General features: G+C 48.2%; 1 long non-coding RNA gene across 1 annotated transcript; it reads left to right on the plus strand.

Moving 5' to 3' along the window:
* The first annotated feature begins 10,066 nt into the window (after window positions 1-10,066).
* Window positions 10,067-11,582, plus strand: LOC137443527 (uncharacterized). The gene is made up of 2 exons (XR_010987909.1): window positions 10,067-10,155; window positions 11,195-11,582. It is a non-coding gene; the product is annotated as an uncharacterized lncRNA (long non-coding RNA).
* The last annotated feature ends 2,159 nt before the right edge of the window (window positions 11,583-13,741 follow it).

The raw sequence follows: 13,741 nt of genomic DNA on the forward strand, positions 1-13,741 counted from the left end.
GGGTTTGCACCAACCGCAAATGAGACTTTAACAAGGTGCTCCAGCAGCCACCTCCCTTCTTCCTACCCTTAGCTGCACTGTCTTGAGTGCCTCCTTGTCTTGCTGATAACAATCTTTCCTGTGCTATAAATGATTTGGGATTAAGACAACCATCTTCTATACAGCTGAATAAAGTTTGCAGTTACACAGGCTGCCCTCACCCTGCCTGTCTCTGCTTGCCTGCCACTGCCCGCAAAGGAAATCACAGTGAGTAGGTACTTGTGAGTGACATCTGAATTCCATGTTGGAAGTCATAGAATCAGAGAATGTTTTGGGTTGGAAGAGACCTTTACAGGCTATCTAGCTCAAACCCCCTGCAGGAAGCAGGAACATCTTCAGCTAGATCGGGTTGCTCTAAACATCCAGACTGACCTGGAATGTTTAGAGGGATGGGACACCAACCACCACTCTGGACAATCTGTGCCAGTGTTTTACCACCCTCACTGTAAAATATCTCTTTCTTATACCTAGTGTGAATCTCCCCTCCTTTAGTTTAAAATCACCACCCCTTGTTCTGTTGCAGCAGGCCCTGCTAAAAAGTCTCTTTCCACCTTTCTCACAGCCTCTGAAAGGCTCTGAAATGTACTGAAAGGGCACAATAAAGTCTCTCCAGAGCCCTCTCGTCTCCAAGCTAAGTAGCTCCAACTCTCTATTATTCAGTCCTCATAGCAAAGGCATTCCAGCCCTCTGATCTCTTTTGTGACCTGCACCAGGCTCAGGTCTTTCTTGGACTGAGGACTCCAGAGCTGGGTGCTGTACTCCATATGAAGTTTGCATTGTGGTATTCTCACATAAGGTTTTAAGTGAAGTCCACTCAACACCTATTGCTCAGAGGTCTTGATGTCTCTAGAGTAGGTATGTACAATTCCTTGAGTTCCCAGCTCATATCTGGAAGTTAATGTTCAACAGAGATCTTTAGGACTCCTTCCAGAACCTGACTACCAGGAAACACAGCTCCACACAAACACTGTCATGTTCCAGCCCGAGGTCAGTGCTGGGCTGCATAAATTTCTCTGCTCCTCAGGGGTTTAGTACAAGTTTGGGCTGATTTTTAGCAAGCAGCTTCCACCTGGCTTTTGTTTTCAGTAGGATTCAAAGTCATGGAATTTTATGGAATTTTCCTTTTGCTCTGAAGGATATTTTCAAGTCGCCTGTTCTAGCAAGGCTTAAAATGTTGCTCACTTTCTTGGTTTCCTTCTGCAAGAAATAAGGTTGCTTAGCAAAAAAAGTGTATGAATGCTATGGCAGTGTGCAGCACTGAAATTCAAATGGTTGGACTCTGATGATAGATGGTTTTTGCTGTTCCACAGATGGGAAACAACACAGCCCAAAAACTGAGCAGAGTTGGCTCAGAGAACAACAAGCTGGGGCAGGTGTTGATCTGCTAGAGGGAGGAGGGGCTTTGCAGAGGGACCTTGACAGGTTGGACAGATGGGCAGACTCCAAGGGCATGAGATTTAACACATCCAAGTGCCAGGTTCAGCACACTGGCCACAGCAACCCCATGCAGTGCTACAGGCTGGGGTCAGAGAGGCTGGAGAGCAACGAGGCACAAAGGGACCTGGGGGTAGTGGTTGATGGTAGGCTGAAAAAGAGCCAGCAGTGTGCCCAGGCAGCCAAGAGGGCCAATGGCATCCTGGCCTGGATCAGGAACAGTATGACCAGCAGGAGCAGGGAGGTCATTCTGCCCCTGTACACTGCCCTGGTTAGGCCACACCTCGAGTACTGTGTCCAGTTCTGGGCCCCTCAGTTTAGGAAGGATGTTGACTTGCTGGAGCGTGTCCAGAGAAGGGCAACAAAGTTGGTGAGGGGCTTGGAACACAGCCCTATGAGGAGAGGCTGAGGGAGCTGGGGTTGTTTAGCCTGGAGAAGAGGAGGCTCAGGGGTGACCTTATTGCACTCTACAACTACCTGAAAGGCGGTTGTAGCCAGGTGGGGGTTGGTCTCTTCTCCCAGGCAAGCAGCACCAGAACAAGAGGACACAGTCACAAGCTGTGCCAGGGGAGGTTCAGACTGGATATTAGGAAGAAATTCTAAACAGAGAGAGTGATTTGCCCTTGGAATGTGCTGCCTGGGAAGGAGGTGGAGTCACCATCACTGGAGGTGTTTAGGAGGAGACTTGATAGGGTGCTTGGTGCCATGGTTTAGTTGATTAGATGGTGTTGGATGATAGGTTGGACGCGATGATCTTGAAGGTCTCTTCCAACCTGGTTTGGTCTATTCTATTGTATTCTATTCCATTCCATTCCAAATACTGCCTGTGATAGCAAAGAGTAGTCACCACCTTCCCAAGTGCCCCTTTCTGATTTTCTTTGCGGAGAACATGGCTTCTGTGTAACATGGGCATCCTCAGGGAGCTCGAAAAACCCACTTCTACTGGCAAAACTCCAAGACCCCATCTGGAGTACTGCACCCAGTTCTGGAGCCCCTATTACAAGAGGGATACAGAGGTGCTGGAAGGTGTCCAGAGAAGGGCCACGATGATGAGCAGAGGGCTGGAGCACCTCTCCTATGAGGACAGACTGAAGGAGTTGGGGCTGTTCAGTCTGGAGAAGAGAAGGCTCCGAGGTGACCTAATTATGGCATTCCAGTATCTGAAGGGGGGTACAAGAAGGCTGGGGAGGGACTTCTCAGGATATCAGGTAGTGATAGAATAGAATAGAATAGAATAGAATAGAATAGAATAGAATAGAATAGAATAGAATAGACCAGGTTGGAAGAGACCTTCAAGATCATCGCGTCCAACCTATCATCCAACACCACCCAATCAACTAAACTATGCAACCAAGCACCCTGTCAAGTCTCCTCCTGAACACCTCCAGTGATGGTGATTCCAACACCTCCCCGGGCAGCACATTCCAATGGGCAATCACTCTCTCTGTGTAAAACTTCCTCCTGACCTCCAGCCTGAACCTACCCTGGCGCAGCCTGAGACTGTGTCCTCTTGTTCTGGTACTGGCTGCCTGGGAGAAGAGACCAACCTCTGCCTGTCTACAACCTCCCTTCAGGTAGTTGTAGACAGCAATAAGGTCACCCCTGAGTCTCCTCTTCTCCAGGCTAAGCAGCCCCAGCTCCTCAGCCTCTCCTCATAGGGCTGTGTTCCAAGCCCCTCACCAACTTTGTTGCCCATCTCTGGACATGCTCCAGCAAGTCAACATCCTTCCTAAACTGAGGGGCCCAGAACTGGACACAGTACTCGAGGTGTGGCCTAACCAGTGCAGTGTACAGGGGCAGAATGACCTCCCTGCTCCTGCTGGCCACACTGTTCTTGATGCAGGCCAGGATGCCATTGACCCTCTTGGCTGCCTGGGCACACTGCAGGTTCATGTTCATCCTACCATCAACCAGCACCCCCAGGTCCCTCTCTGCCTGGCTGCTCTCCAGCCACTCTGACCCTAGCCTGTAGCACTGCATGGGGTTGTTGTGGCCGATGTGCAGAACCCGGCACTTGGATGTGTTCAATCTCATGCCGTTGGATTCTGCCCATCTGTCCAGCCTGTCGAGGTCCCTCTGCAGAGCCTCTCTACCCTCCAGCAGATCAACTCTTGCCCCAAGCTTGGTGTCGTCTGCAAATTTACTGATGATGGACTCAATGCCCTCATCCAGATCATCAATAAAGATGTTAAAGAGGATGGGGCCCAGCACTGATCCTTGGGGCACACCACTACTGACTGGCTGCCAGCTGGATGTGGCACCATCCACCACCACTCTCTGGGCTCGGCCATCTAGCCAGTTCCTAACCCATCGCAGTGTGCTCCTGTCCAAGCCATGGGCTGACAGCTTGGCCAGGAGTTTGCTATGGGGGACAGTGTCAAAGGCTTTGCTGAAGTCCAGGTAGACTACATCCACAGGCCTCCCCACATCCACCAGGCGGGTCACCTGATCGTAAAAGGAGATCAGGTTGGTCAGGGAGGACCTGCCCTTCCTAAATCCATGCTGGCTGGGCCTGATCCCTTGGCCATCCTCTAAGTGCTGAAACTAGACTAGGGGGAATGGAATGAAGCTGGAGGTGGGGAGATTCAGGCTGGACGTGAGGAGGAAATTCTTCACCATGAGAGTGGTGAAGCCCTGGAATGATTTGTCCAGGGAGGTGGTTGAGGCCCCGTCCCTGGAGGTGTTTTAAGACCAGGCTGGACGAGGCTCTGGCCAGCCTGATCTAGTGTGGGGTGTCCCTGCCCATGGCAGGGGGGTTGGAACTAGATGATCCTTGTGGTCCCTTCCAACCCTGACTGATTCTATGATACTATGAAACACCCTTGTTACAGAATCCCAACCTTCAAGCAGGTTGGAAGGGAGCTCTGGAGATCATCTAGTCCAACCCCTCTGATAAAGCAGAGCCACTCAGAGCAGGTTGCACAGGAATACATCCATCTGGGCTTTGAATCTCTCCAGAGAATGACACTTCACAACTTGACTATGTTCTGTCTACGTGAAAGGAAGGTGGAGGAAATTCACATTATAATGGGTCTTCATGAAACCAAATAGGTTTTATCTCCTGGTTTCTCTGTGTTCTTCTTGCAGGTCAGGCATGTGTAGTGTTCCCCTGAGAAATTGCTGAAAGACAAATGACTGACAAACCAACTCTTCTCTCCATTCCAAATGGGGAAAGCTGAAGAAACCTCTTTAGAGTGAGGGTGACAGAGCAGGCTGCCCAGTGAGGTGGTGGAGTCTCCTTCTCTGGAGACTTTCAAAACCCACCTGGATGCATTCCTGTGTATACTACCCTAGGTGATCCTGCTTTGGCAGGGGGGTTGGACTCCATGATCACTGAAGGTCCCTTCCAACCTCAAAAGTACTGTGATACTGAGAGAAGGGGCAAAAAAAGCCAAAAAGCGATAATTTCCAAGGCAAGGGTACAAAAAAGGGGAATGTTCTGGAGGATAGGATAGGATAGGATAGGATAGGATAGGATAGGATAGGATAGGATAGGATAGGATAGGATAGATCAGATCGCATCACATTGGAAGAGACCTTTGAGATCATCAAGTCCAACCTATCACCCAATACTATCTAATCAACTAAACCATGGCACCAAGCACCCCATCCAGTCTCTTCCTAAACACCTCCAGTGATAGTAACTCCACCACCTCCCTGGGCAGCACATTCCAGTGGCAAATCACTCTTTCAGTGAAGAACTCTTAGTATCATAGTATCATAGTATCATTCAGGGTTGGAAGGGACCACAAGGATCATCTTGTTCCAACCCCCCCGCCATGGGCAGGGACACCCCACACTAGATCAGGCTGGCCAGAGCCTCATCCAGCCTAGTCTTAAACACCTCCAGGGACGGGGCCTCGACCACCTCCCTGGACAACACATTCCAGGGTCTCACCACTCTCATGGTGAAGAACCTCCTCCTCACATCTAGCCTGAATCTCCCCACCTCCAGCTTCATTCCATTCCCCCTAGTCCTATCACTACCTGAGATCCTGAAAAGTCCTTCCCCAGCCTTCCTGTAGGCCCCCTTCAGATACTGGAAGGCCACAATTAGGTCACCTCGGAGCCTTCTCTTCTCTAGACTGAACAGCCCCAACTCCTTCAGTCTGCCCTCATAGGAGAGGTGCTCCAGCCCTCTGATCATCCTTGTGGCCCTTCTCTGGACACGTTCCAGCACCTCCACATCCCTCTTGTAATAGGGGCTCCAGAACTGGACACAGTACTCCAGGTGGGGTCTCACCAGGGCTGAGTAGAGGGGGAGGATCACCTCCCTCGACCTGCTAGCCACACTTCTCCTGATGCAGCCCAGGATCTGATTGGCTTTGCGGGCTGCAAGTGCACACTGAGAGCTCATGTTGAGCTTCTTCCTAACATCCAGCCTAAACCTCCCCTGGCACAGCTTGAGACTGTGTCCTCTTGTTCTGGTGCTGGTTGCCTGGGAGAAGAGACCAACCCCCACCTGGCTACAATCTCCCTGCAGGGAGTTGTAGGCAGCAATAAGGTTTCCCCTGAGCCTCCTCTTCTCCAGGCTAAGCAACCCCAGCTCCCTCAGCCTCTCCTCACAGGGCTCTGTTCCAGACCTCTCCCCAGCTTTGTTGCCCTTCTCTGGACTCCTTCCAGCAAGTCAACATCTTTTCTTGGATAACTAGATTTTATGGGTGAAAGAGGAAAATCAATGTTTATCTTACTGCTACTCACTGAATAAGCACTTCGGTAACTCACCTTGCTGCTACTTTCTCAGGTTCTTAAGTCTGCCCATTAGCATGCAGATTAAACACAGACCTTGGTAATGTTTTCATTCTAGGATTATTCCTGGAAAAAAAAATACCATTAGCTCCCAGTTAAATACAACAAACAAGGTAATAAAGGAAGCAAACCACTGAACCAGATCATCAGAGCTAGGAACTGCAGAAATGCCTGGGCTTTGGCAGACAGAGAATCTGTTTACTATGTGTGACAGCGTCTAGACAAAGGAGGATTCCCATGGGTGCAAGGATGTGGCAGTTGGGCAGATTTAGACTGCACATTAGGAATAAATTCTTTTCAGTGAGAGTGGTGAGACACTGGAACATATTGCCCAGGGAGGTTGTGGAAGCCACCTCCCTGAAATTGTTCCAGGCCAGGTTGGATGAGCCCTTGAGCAACCTGGGCTAGTGGAAGGTGTCCCTGCCCCATGGCAAGCAGGATGGAACTAACTGATCTTTAGGGTCCCTTCCAACCCAAACCATTCTATGAATCTATGACTTCACAGAATTGTCATGGTTAGAAGAGACCTTAAGGATCATCTAGCTCCAACCCCCCTGCCATGGGCAGGGACATCTCACACTACAGCAGGTTGCTCTCAGCCACTTCTAGCCTGGCCTTAAAAACCCCCAGTGATGAGTCTTCCACCATTTCCCTGGGCAACCTGTTCCAGTGTCTCACCACCCTCATGGGGAAGAACTTCTTCCTAAAGTCTAATCTGAATCAACCCTCTGTTAGCTTGGATCCATTCCCCCTTGTTATATCACTACCCAATACTCTACAAAGTCCCTCCCCAGATTTCTTGTAGCACTCTTCCGATACTGGAAGGCCACAATAAGGTCTCCTTAGAACCTTCTCTTCTCCAAACTGAACCACCCCAACTCTCTCAGCCTGTCCTCACAGCAGGGGTGCTCCAGCCCTCTGATCATGCCTCTGACTTCTACCTGCCCAAGATTTCAGAGAATCTTAGAATGGTTGGGGTGAAAAAGACTTTTAAGATCATCAAGTCCAACCACTAACCCAGCACTGCCAAACCATTAAACCGTGTTTGTCATCAGCAACACCACATCTGCACATCTTTCAAACTCCTTCTGGGATGGTGACTTCACCACTTCCCTGATAGCCTGCTCCAGGGCTTGACAACCCTTTTGGTGAAGACCTTTTTCCTAATGTCCAACCTAAACCTCCCCTGGAACAACTTGATGCCATTTCCGCTCGTCCTGTCACTTGTTACCTGGGAGAAGAGACTGACCCCCACCTAGCTACAGACTCCTTTCAGGTAGTTGCAGAGAGGAACCTTCAGTGCTTTGTTCCTTAAGCAGTGCTTCTCAGTACCTTTAAAATCATGGGGATCATGTTCTGAAGTGAAGCCCCAGGTGCTGTCACACTTCAAAGTATTAAGTCTGCTGACCATCTATGGAATCAGGGCTTTGATAGTAGGCTGAACATGAGCTGGCAGTGTGCCCAGGTGGCCAAGAGGGCCAATGGCATCCTGGCCTGCATCTAGAGATGCTGAGAGGCTGAGGGAGCTGGGGTTGCTTAGCCTGGAGAAGAGGAGGCTCAGGGGAGACCTTATTGCTGCCTACAACTCCCTGCAGGGAGATTGTAGCCAGGTGGGGGTTGGTTTCTTCTCCCAGGCAGCCAGCACCAGAACAAGAGGACACAGTCTCAAGCTGTGCCAGGGGAGGTTTAGGCTGGATGTTAGGAAGAAGTTCTTCCCAGAAAGAGTGATTGGCCATTGGAATGTGCTGCCCAGGGAGGTGGTGGAGTTACCATCACTGGAGGTGTTTAGGAAGAGACTAGATGGGCTGCTTGGTGCCATGGTTTAGTTGCTTAGATGGTGTTGGATGATAGGTGGACTTGATGATCTCAAAGGTCTTTTCCAACCTGGTTAATTCTATTCTGTCCTAAAGTGGGAACTCTAAAGCTGGTAAAAATGAAAAGGACTGAAGGTAGTGTGTAAATGAGAATCAAAGGAGAGAGTGAGCTTTGTGCCAGCCCTCTGCAGTAGATGAGGTTGACCCCTGACAGGACAAGGTGTGATAGTTTTAAACTGAAAGAGAGGAAATTTAGAGTAGACAGAAGGAATGCATTTTTTTACACTGAGGGTGATGAAACACTGGCACAGAGAGATGGCAGATTCCCTAACTCTGGAAACACTCAAGAGTAGGTTGGTTGGTTGGAGCTGTAAACAATCTGATCCAGGTGAAGATGTAGCTGCTCACTGAAGTGAGGCTGGACTACATGATCTTTCGAGACCCCTTCCAACCCAAATCATTGTATGATTCTATGATTTTATGTCCTGAAAGCTCTTTTAACAAGTGACTAAGCAAAATTGCACTGTCTCAAAGCTTTCCCAATACTTTCATCTTCCTCTGACATCATCCACTGGGTGGTAGGGATGAGGTGATGGAGACAAAATGTTACCTGACTTGTCGGTGAGTGATGATCCAGGGCCAATATTGAGACCAGAATCCAATGGTAGCTGACTCTCAAGCCTTCTTCCTGACTCATCTCTGTGTCTATGATGGATACAAGCCTGCAAAAGCCAACTGGGAGTTGTTTCAGCTCAGTGGGCCTTGGCTGGTGGTCACATTACATAACTGTCATGGTCAGCTGAAGTTCACCCTTGGGGATTGCAACATGTTCACTGCACACTTCGCTGCAATAAGGGGGATGACCAATCTGCTTTCCAGAAGATTGGCTGCAGTTACTTATTGACCAAGCACTCAGCCATCAAACTTGCACAATCCCCTGAGCCCTATAAGTACCAGGTGCCTTTTCTGTTCTGCCTCAGACAAACTTCATCCTCTGTCAAGATTTCAGGGGCTTTGCAGGAGCAGACCGTCCACAACCCACTGGCAGCAATGAGAATCCTCTACCTGCTCTTTGCTGTTGTCTTCCTCCTCTTCCAGGCTTCTCCAGGTGAGAAACATGGCAAATTCTACAGACAAAAGGGCTTGTAAGCATAGAATCAAAAAATTAGTCATTAACTATCAGGCAAAATCTGTTGCTGTTGGGATCATAGGATATTAGGGGTTAGAAGGGACCTTTGAAGATCATCAAGTCCAAACCCCTGCCAGAGCAGGGCAATAGAATCTAGCACAGTTCATACAGGAACACATCCAGATAGGTCTGGAAAGTCTCCAGAGAAGGAGACTCCACAACCACCCTGGGCAACCTGTTCCAGTGCTCTGTGACCCTCACAGTGAAGAAGTTCCTCCTCATGTTGAGGTGGAACCTCCTGTGCTGTAGTTTATATCCATTGCCCCTTGTCCTATCACAGGATACAATGGAGAAGAGCCAGTCCCTCAGCCCTCAGATATTTATAAACATGTATTAATTGCCCTCTCAGTCTTGTCTTCTCTTCTCCAGACCAAACAGCCCCAGGTCTCTCAGCCTCTCCTCATAAAGCACATGCTTCAGTCCCTTAATCATCTTGGTAGCTTCCTGTTGGACTCTCTCCAGCAGATCCTTGTCCCTCTTAGAATCATACAATCATAGAATTGTCAAGGTTGGAAGGGACCTCAAGGGTAATCCAGTTCCAACTTCCCTGCCATGGGCAGGAACACCTCACACTAGATCAGGTTGTTCAGAGCCACATCCAGCCTGTCCTTAAAACCCTCCAGGGTCCTTCTACCACCTCCCTGGGATGGTGCTGTGTAGTGGATGGGACCAGGAACATCTGTGCTCACGATGGCATTCTTCCTACAAAAAAGCAGCACATTATTTAATGTGGGTTTATTCTTTATAATTTTAGACTGAACACGGGAATTTTTTCCATGTCCCTCCCCTTCCCACAGGTTCTGCAGATCCTCTTTTTGCTGACACTGCAGAGTGCAGGAGCCAGGGGAATTTCTGCCGCGCTGGGGCATGCCCACCCACCTTTGCCATCTCCGGGTCGTGCCACAGGGGGCTGCTGAAATGCTGTTCAAAGTAAGTGCCACAGGACCAAAGGGCATCAAGAGGGCACTTTGGGTCTCACATATGCTCTGCTGCTATTTTGAAGAAGATGCACAACTCCAGGAGGTCCCTCAAGCATTTAATGATGTGATCCTTTAGACTCCATGAAGGATCATTCTCTTTAGGGAGGAGTTTCTCCTGACAGTATAGACTGGTAGGAGCAGAAGGCAGACCTACAGCATCAGTTTTTCTCTAAGAACATCTGTTAAGCCTGATCCAAAGAGAATTCAGGCTCTGGAAGGAAGACGACCTCTTGAGTTTGGTTCCAGGTGTAATTTTTCTACACAAATACTCTTTTCTTCACAGAACACACCCATGTATTATGCTGATGGATGTGAATGCTCAGGATTAAAGCTCTTCCCTAGTGAGCTGTGTACATTTTCAACTGGGTTGATCAGTACAGCAGTAGAAGTTGAATCCAAGAGGGTATTCTGACAGACAATAGATTTCCCCACCCAGTTCACAGTTCAAACTACTGAGCTGCTTGAAAGGAAACCTTTGAAATTGGAGTTTGAGTCAATGAAACAAAGAGTTTAATTCAGCAAGATACACTGAGAGATTTAGTGGAATATTAAGTGCCTTGGAGGTTTTGAACCACATATTCATTCCTGGCTGAGATAGCTCACACCTATGGGAAACCATTCCTTTTCAACCAGCATGGCTGGAGGCCAAGGAGCCCTCCAAATGGCACCAGTCTTGTATGAGTCAGTAACTAAATTAAGTCCCTAATGTTTGTTTTGGAGTGAGCTGAATCACAATTATATTACAAGATGCAATGTCACTGGTTTGTCAGTGACCACAGCTCTTGTGAGCTGCACGTCTGCAGACCTAGACACCAGGAGCCCATGGGGACCCTTCCCTGGAGGCATCTAATGTAGGTTTTTAAACATGCAGATTATTGAACTCAGCCTGTGCATTTATCCTGATGGGTAATCAGCAGGTATTGAGGCTTCTAGATAAGGGGTTTGAATTAGGCTTCAGCAACATAACAACATCCTTTGTATCCCTATAGGATTACAGCAGAGTAAGACGAGAAGGCTGTCCTGGGTCCATGCCCTTCCACCAGCAACATTTCCTCTGTCTTGAGGAGGTGATTTTGATGGATTCCTCCTCTGTCTAAACCCTCCTGCAAATGAGCATCAAAAGAAGCTTCCAGAGGGCATGTCCTGTTAGCACACAGCTTCTGAAGATCCAGGTTTTCCCCTCACTGAAGTCACTCCCTCTTCTTTTTTTTTTTTTGCTTTTAAGATACAAGCCACTTAAACACCTTGGCCACCTATTCCAGCCTACCTCACAGGGATGTTCAATCAGTTCAGGCCCATGCAGCTCTTGGACGATGTGAAACAATATATATATTATTATTTTATTCACTCTCAAAATTAAACTTCTCCTTAAACCAATAGCTGTGACCTTTGGTTGCTCTTCGTTTTCCCTGTTGGTTTTTGACTCGAGGCTCATTGGGTTATGGGAGCTCTTTAAGGAAGTAGGCATGTGCAGCCCCACATATTCCCAAGTGATTTGGGCAAGGGACTGACTAAACCAGCCCCCAGTTTTGATGATGATGCAAAGGGTGTATCCCTGGTGGATGGAAGGACGACCATGAGCCAGCAATGTGCTCTTGTAGCCAGGAAGGCCAATGCCATTCTGGGGTGGATTAGAAAAGGTGTGGCCAAAAGGGGTTCTCCTCTCCCTCTACAATGCACTGGTGAGGCCACATCTGGAGTATTGTGTCCAGTTCTGGGACTCTCAGTTCAAGACAGACAGTGAGCTGCTTGAAAGAGTCCAGTGCAGAGCCATGAGGGTGATTAAGGGAGGGGAACATCTTCCTTAGCAGGAGAGACTGAAGGAGCTGAGGGCTCTGTAGCTTGGAGGAGACTGAGAAATGACCTCATCAATGTTTATAAATATGTAAAGGGTGAGTGGCAAGAGGATGGAGCCAGGCTCTGCTGGGTGATACCCAATGACAGGGCAAGGGGCAATGAGTAGAAGTTGAGGCACAGGAAGCTCCAAGTGAACATGAGAAAAACTTTTTTCCCTGTGAGAGTGACAGAGCCCCGGAACAGGCTGTCCAGGGGGGCTGTGGAGTCTCCTCCTCTGGAGATATTCAAAACCCACCTGGATGCATTGCTGTGTGAGCTGCTCTAGGCGATCCTGCTCTGGCAGGAGGGTTGGACTGGATGATCTTTTGAGAACCCTTCCAGCCCCTAACATTCTGTGGTTCTGTGGTTATCCTTATAATAACTTGTAACATGATATTACAAATGGGGAGGGACAGTTTACCAGGGAGTGCAGTGATAGGATGAAGGGTAACAGTTTCATATAAATATGTTGAAAATTTTTTTCACTGTGAGGGTGACAGAACACTGGAACAGGCTGCCCACTCTGGAGATGTTTGTGGCTGCATTCCTGTCTAACCTGGGTGTGGCCGGTTGACGTTGCCCCCTTAAGAAAGGGAATATGGTGGACGGAAGTTGGTAAACGGAAGGAATAGTCTAAACTAATTTCATTGGTGAAGTGGGAGGAAGCACCTTCTGAACTGGGACAGCAGGAGGGTATACTGGGTTTTTCCAGCACCTTATCTTCAGTCTTGCTTCCGCTCCTCCACAGTGCAGCTCTGTCTCTGTGCTGGGCTTTCTGCCAAGGCCTCGGCCTTGAAGTCCAGATACCAGGCCTGTATTAACTCCTTTCCAATTAACACAAACTGCTTCTAACTTTTTTTTCCTCTCTTTTCTTTCTCTTTCTATCCCATTCCGGGGAAAGGGGGGGAAGAGAGGGGAGAGCGGAGGTGGGGAACCCCTCTCTGTCCGAGGGGGGTTACTCTCATTTCTGTGTTACTCTGTTGTATATCTTTGTATATATTGTAGATATTGTAAATTTGTAAATATTCCCCTGCATACCCTACATTGCTTTGTAAATATAGCTCCACTGCTTTGCTAATTTAGCTTGTGAGTTTTTTTTCTTTTTCCTTCAATTTTTCTTTCCCTTTTACTTTACAAGGGGGAAGGGAGGAGGCTTCTTGGCCTTACCCTTCCACCCACCACATTTTTTTTTATTGGCGTACCCAACGTGCGGCAGATAATTAGTTTAATTTATTACTTGATTGATTTAGTGTTTTCTAGCTGAATTAGCAAACATGAAGGTATTGTGGTTTGTGGAGCGATTATTCTTTTCAATTTTTGGGGCTCTGGTTTACAGATATTGTTTGGGTTTGATTTTGGATTACCTGGGTAAATATTTGGTGTGGACAATTTATACGTGGGTTATGTATAGAGTTAAATTGTGGTATGGAAAATGTATTAATTTCCTATGGCCAGTGAGATACAGGAATGTTACCTCCACCACTCTCCCAATTGAGATAAAGGGTTTTAAGATTCCGCCTGAGGAGAGAGTAACTTTAGGTGATGCCTGGGATCCAAAGGTGATTTATGTGATGTGTATAAATCTGTTGCTGGTGATGGTAATTGCATATTTACTGTTCTCTCTGCGGCGAGAGAGAAAGATATCCAGAGCTTGTTTTGTTATTAAAACTAGATCAAAAAGAAAACGCCGTGGCTCTCGA

This window comes from Melanerpes formicivorus, unplaced genomic scaffold (genome assembly GCF_026170545.1).
Source record: "Melanerpes formicivorus ecotype bairdi unplaced genomic scaffold, bMelFor1.0.p_v2 SCAF_9, whole genome shotgun sequence".
NCBI classification, from domain to species: Eukaryota; Metazoa; Chordata; class Aves; order Piciformes; family Picidae; genus Melanerpes; species Melanerpes formicivorus.